Source organism: Nyctibius grandis (assembly GCF_013368605.1).
Source record: "Nyctibius grandis isolate bNycGra1 chromosome W unlocalized genomic scaffold, bNycGra1.pri SUPER_W_unloc_2, whole genome shotgun sequence".
Lineage (NCBI taxonomy): Eukaryota > Metazoa > Chordata > Aves > Nyctibiiformes > Nyctibiidae > Nyctibius > Nyctibius grandis.
In genome coordinates, this window is record NW_027167473.1 from 1,909,437 (window position 1) to 1,916,412 (window position 6,976).

Below are 6,976 nucleotides of genomic sequence, written 5' to 3' on the forward strand. Positions count from 1 at the left end.
TTTAAAGCTGGGCTGGCGATTAAACCTGCAGCAGACGCTCTCTGTTAACCCTCCCCCCCCCACCCGAAGGGAAAGGGAAAGGGAAAAGGGAGAGAGACTTACGGGTTGGAAAGTTAAAACAGTTTTAATAAACCTATAATAATGAAAAAGAGTATAATAATAATATTGGAATAATCAAATATATACAAATATATATACAAAACCAAGATCGAGCTCCCCCGATGTCGGCAACGTCACCACCGGCACTGCAGGGCAGGCTCCGGGAAGGCCCAGGCTGGGCCTAGCGACGGTCGAGAGCTGGATTCAGGGATGCACAGATCAGGATCGGGGGCAGCAGGAAAACAGTCGGAGTCCTCCTTGGACACCGGCCATAGCAGAAAAAAGCAAGAGCGAGCAAGAGGAGCGAGACCCTCGTGATCCCCCCGCTTTATACCGAGAATGACGTGTATGGGATGGAATACCCTCGTTGGTCAATTTTGGGTCACCTGCCCTGTCTGCTCCCCCCTGCAGCTGCGACCCCCCCCCTTCGGCTTTTCACTTGTAAGCAGTGAGGAATTCAGCGGTGACCTTGGTTTCTCTAAGAAAAAAGTACAGCAAGAGCCTTACTGCACAACATCCCTACCGGTGCCTCAGCGATAACTACAAACTTCGAGCGTTATCAGTCCTGGAAGCAGACACTGTCTGCAAAAACATGCAGTTAGTTTCAGAAAGTGCAGTTATTTAGAGGAGACTTAGCTGAAAGTAAAAATCACTGAAAGGAAAATCGGCCTGGTTTAGGCCAAACCAGGACAAAGCCTTCCTCATAAGGTCAGCTAGCCTCCTGGCAAAGATACCTTTGCCCTGCTTAGTGAGGTGGATCCCCTCTCTCCCAAGCATGTGCTGATCCTTAAACAAGGTCTCATGGTCATAGAACTCAAAGCCCTGTTGCCAACACCAGTTCCTCAGCCAATTGTTGACCTGCATTATCAGTGTCCTCCTCCTCAGACCATTTTCCCTCACCAGCAGGATTGAGGAAAACACCGCCTGGGCTCCCATGCCCTTGACTACCACCCCCAGAGCTTTGTAGTGACTTTTGATACTCTCCAGGTTGTCCCTGGCAGTATCATGTAAGAACAGCAGGGGGGAGTAGTGGGTCAGAAAGACTTCAGCAGTTCCTCCACAACACCCCAGATCTGCTTCCCCCAGCAAGCAGCAGGACTTCTCTTGACAACAGGTCAGGTTGGCAGATGCGTGCCTCTGTTTCCCACAGCAGGGAGTCACCCTTTATGATCCCAGCTGCTGGGCTTCCTTCCCCTCTAATTCCTGACTGTGGGCCCCAGTATCCCAGCATCAGAGCAACCAGGTGATACTTTGCTCGCCTGTATGACAGCTGTAATCTTTCTGCATATCTTGCAGATCACTCAGAGATAGGGACCAGGTGGTTTCTGACTCATTTATGACTTCTGTCTCTTCCCCCTCCTGTTCTTGTGACTGCTCTGCTGCAGAACAAGCTGCCTCTTTCGATTCTTCCTCCTGCTCCCTCTTAGGAGAAGATTCTTCCTCCCTTACTAATGGAGTTGACTCCCATTTCCATTGTTTCCTCTTGACTATAGAAGCGACTGTTGTCAAAGGTTGGGTCTCTGGCTTAGCCACAGTGTCCATTTGTATGTTTTCAGATCCCGAGACTCTCTAGCTCCCCTGAGGGTGCTGAACAGAGGCTAGGTAGGCATAGGCCAAGCCCCAGCACAGTGCAAGAAGTTGTGTCTCTTTGGTATAGACAAGGCATCCTTTTTTCAAATGTTCTGTCACTTCAACAAGATTCTGCACCTGTTCAGGGGTGAAGTCCCACACCATCGGAAGTGAAAATCGCTCTAAGTACCTGTCCAAATTCTCTCACACACCTTGCCACCTGTGACCAGACTGCCTCCAGGCACATCCCTGTATGGCATTCCCAAATATTCAGTTAACCTTAGAAAAAGGCCAAATCAGATTCCTGATACACACCAATAGGAGTATTTTGGTTACCCAAGGATGTTCAAGAAACTGAAGGGCCATTGTAACACAGCAGAAAACAGCTACCCTGGAAGAGAATAAAGGGAGAATTGCCAGTCTTCGTTTCCTCCACAAATTGGCTCCAGGAGGAGAAGAGGAGAAAGGTGGAATGATTAATTGTCTCCATGAGATGGTTCCTGGAGTACTGGGACAGGAGTAATGCAGGGCCCAAATAACAGATTAGGCTCAAGGCACTGTTCAGGAATAGCTAAAAACTGGTGTGTTATCATCAACACTGTTTTTTGATCACAAATCCAAAACACAGCACCATATGGGCTGCTGTGAAGAAAATTAACTCCATTCCAACCAAATCCAGTAAAACACGGAACAAGGAACACAAAAGAAGGTGGTAAAGCTACCTTTGCTGCACCAGCAATGAAGCCTTTGCAGCCTTTTTTGTCCAAAATTGGCAGAAATATGATATATCAGATATGTACTGGCTGATTCATTTGGACAGCATTATGTCCATAGTGTTCACCTTCCACATAATACACCCAAGTCTTTGCAACAAGCACCAGCATATTTTTATGACCTCGTCTACTCTGTACTGAATAATCACAAAGCTCTTTCCATAATGTTCTCTCATCTTTGGATGAGTGAGGATATATTTCATGTACTTTATTACCTCGAGGGCAAGCTATTGCTCTGTGCTGTGCTTGGATTAACACTGCAGATTGTTTAAGTTGGTGCAAAATGTAGTTTTTTAGTTCATGGACTTTTCATCAATCTTTTATATGAATTTCATCAAGTTAACTTCTAATTTTTATACAGGTGCGGAGAAAAGGACTCAGCACACGATCCAATGTGAATCAAGCATAAGCCGTTTATTACAAGAAAAAGCCCCCTTTTATAACATATTTGCTTCTGTACATGCAGCCAGGCACTGTCCATGCAAAACCCGATTGGTCGCCCCGCTTCTGCCACACGCTGTCCACGCGCCCCCCTGCAACCTCCCATTGGTCAGTCCTTTCACCATCCCCCTGTGCTGTAACATGATCCTGCAGGTGCCAAGTCCAGCACTGTTCACAGTGATGTTTACTGTCAAGTCTGGCAGAGGCTCTGTGGGAAGCACACAGGAGATAGGCCTGTGGCCTTGCTTGGAGAGCTTGTTGACTTCAGCTCTTGATTCTTTCCGTTAGCTGCAACAATATCCCCCAACAATTCCCCCTTTTTGTTTTAAAAAGATCATGGATACATCCGTATTTCTTTCATTCCCACCATTTCCTCAGGCATCATAGGATCAGCAGATCCCGTAAGTTCTTGAACCATCCATACCTTTTTCACTGCTGATTCTATCATGCCCGAGACACACTGCAACAAACAACATCCAAACAACAACATCAAAAATATTACCTGTGCCCATGTGCTAATAGAAAGAAAATTAATAGCAGTCCTATTTTGAAGTGTAGCGTGTCTAACTGAGTCTACATCTAACAGCAAATTACTTAAGGCCGCAGAAGTAGCTTTGGTCTGTTTTGAAAGCCAGCATCCCGACTCATTCAAGGTATTTAACGCTCTAGCAGCAGCTGCTCCAGGCACTAGTAAAGAAGGTGCAAAAATTTTTTAATGTAACCCACACATTGGTTTTTGGTTGAGATGGTAGCCATGCTGTAAGGCTTACTATGAGAGTATATAGAAAAACAGCTATATACAACCCTCCCATCTTCAAGTGTCTGTCTCCTGATTCTGAGTTACTTCTTTTTCCTTTCCCACGGCGGGACGCACACACCTGTCTGGCATCCAACGAGGTCCTACATACCAGGTTCCATCTGCGATCGTCCTTTCATTGATCCAAAATGCATTACAACAGGAGGATCAGTTTTATCAGTTCGAAGTTGAAGAAAGTTCAGTACATATACTGCTTTATCCAGTCTAGCTTCAGGTGTCTCACCACTCATTCCCCCTTTTTGTTTTAAAAGCATGCGTTTCAGAGTCTGATGTGCTCGCTTGATGATTGCTTGTCCCGTGGGAGAATGAGGGATGCCAGTAATGTGAGTAACACCCCAAACCTGTAAGAAAGCTTGCACCTTAGCAGAACAATAGGCAGGCCCATTATCAGCCTTTATCTGTTTAGGGATGCCCGCAGTTGCAAAAGCTTTTCGCCAGTGTCGAATAACGTGACCAGCATTGTTGCCTGTTTGCGCTGTAGCTATAATCAAAGAAGAAAAAGTGTCAATTGTTACACGAACATATTTTAACCTGCCGAATTCAGCAATGTGAGTTACATCTGTTTGCCAAATGTCCAAGGCCTGCAGTCCTCGAGGATTGGTTCCTTGTATCTGTGTAGGTTGCGGCAGTTGCTGACAATCAGGACACATAGCCACAATAGTCTGAGCATCACTGTGTGACAAATGAAATTGTCGTCGCAGTGCCCGATGTCCTTGATGAAAAAACTCATGTGACATACGTGCCTGCTGTTTAATGTCCGGCACCTGTACAGTCATTGTAGTAGAATTTGTGGGGTCAGAAACCAGAGTCCACTCGAGCATTGCCTTCTGCAATAAATCCAGGCAAATTAGTATGACTTCTTACATGTAAAACATAAAACAATGCAGTTCGGACTTGAATTTCTTGCCACAGAGCTCGCAGCAATTCAAAAACACACTGATTACGTGTATGCTCTATAACAGATCTATCCAATTGCTTTACAATGCCAGCTACATATGCTGAATCAGTAACCAAATTAAAGGGAATGGGAAAATTCTGAAATACTTCTAATACAGCTCGTAATTCTACCACCTGAGGTGAACCCTTTTGTTGTACTACCATAGATTCCCACTTGCCATCAGAATACCAGACAAGGCCCACCTTGCCTGTTTTTCCAGATCACAGAATCGCAGAATCACAGAATGTTAGGGATTGGAAGGGACCTCGAAAGATCATCTAGTCCAATCCCCCTGCTGGAGCAGGATTACCTAGACCATATCACACAGGAACGCGTCCAGGAGGGTTTTGAATGTCTCCAGAGAAGGAGACTCCACAACCTCTCTGGGCAGCCTGTTCCAGTGTTCGGTCACCCTCACCATAAAGAAGTTTTTCCTCATATTTATGCGGAACCTCCTGTGTTCCAGCTTGCACCCATTGCCCCTTGTCCTGTCAAGGGATGTCAAGATCCATCTGTAAAAATGGTAATTCCATCCACAGGAGTGTCTGCGCACAACACTCCTGTGGCAATTGGAAGTTCCGCACTCAATTTTATAACAGGATGGGAGGGCAAGTGGTAAACAACCTGTCCCGAGAAATTCTCCATGGCTGTTTGCAAAGCAAAGCTATTGGCCATACACCACTCAAAATACTGAGCTGCAATAGGAACAGTTAGTGATGCAGGATCTCTGGCCACAAGCTCCCGACATCGCATCCGTCCTTTGATGATAATCTGTGCCAATAGCTCTGCAATCATGGGGACAGTTTTCTTTGTTCTTAAAGGTAGAAACAACCAATTCCAATACATGTAACAAATCTGACCATTCTGAATTCCATTGACCAATTATTGCATACGGAATTTGCCTACCAAACAAAGTGATAATTTGTATTTCCTGATTCAAATCAATACGATGTACAAATTTGGAATGTAGCCTGCTTTCTATTTCTGTAATCAGTTGCTGTACCTCTGCGCTTTAGTGTGTCCCTTCTTTCCACATCCAAAACATTGCATCTCCTGAGTCTTATGTTCCACAGTACCCACTTTTGCACAAACCTTTATCATAGCATTCAAATCTGGTTTTCCAGGTAAAGCTTCAATGATCTTTTGACAATCAGCATTAGCATTATCCCTAGCTAATTGCGTAACTAGAGTATCTCGTAAACCAACGTCAAAAACTTGCTTTTCAACTGCTTCTTGTAGCCTCTCAACAAAGGATAAAAAGAGCTCCTTGGGTCCTTGTCTTACAGTAGTATATAATTGCATTCATATCCAGCGTGCTTTTTCCAGTTTCCCTCCACTCTGCAGCTGGTTGTTATCAGCTGACCTTGAGCATTATACTCAGACCTGCACTGCTTCACAAGATGCCCCAGCTTCCCACAGCAATGACACATCAAAACAGAGTTATCTCTCCCACTCAGCTTCGACTTCTTAAGGCAGTTTTTCTTAAAGTGACCTTCTTGCCCGCATGTATAACAACGATGAACTACCTTAACTGCTGCCGCAAATGTTTTTGTTAAATGCTCCATCTGAAATGTGGTGGTTCCTACTTTCCCGCAAGCATCCATTAGTTCAGTTAAGGTGGGGCTACAATTTTCCATCCCTGCAATAACTTTCCTGCAACCCTCATTTGCGTTGTCCTTCGCTAACTGTAACAACAACGCTTCTTTAGCAGCCCCATTTTGTATTTGTTTGTCTAAGGCAAATCACTCCCCAGTTGAATGGCTCCCACTCGGGTGGGTCGCTTCTGTCCCCTCGATATACCGAGCAAGCCAATACCCCGCCACCCATACAAGCCGATACCCCACCACCCATAGCAGCCACGGCCCTGAAATCACTCTCCGCAAGTACGTGCTCTCTTAATTTTCTCCAGAACTTGGCTGGGTCCGGGCCAGACACAGTAACCTGGACTGGCCGCAGCGCGAACAACTCCTCCACGCTACCGCCTGACTTTCCCGACCCTCGGGCTCTGCAGCAATTATGTCCCGCTTCCACCTCTTCAGAAAGGTCTATTAAGGGTGGCTCAGTCTCAGATTCGGGTAACAGGACAGTAGAAGGATCAATGTGCTGCTGCTGTTCCCTGGGTGGTGGTGGGGGGCTCTGGAGGTGTGGAGGGCGGGCGGGCGGGGGGCTCTGGCGGCGCGGTGGGGGGGGGTCTGACCTGACCGACCCCCCTCCCATTAAGACATCTACTCCATTACCATACCGAGGATCATCTTGACTGTATCGCAAATTTACCAGCGCCTGAGCTTCGGAAGCACTTATCAAATTTGACATAAACACCGCAAATTGCACAGGCTGGAA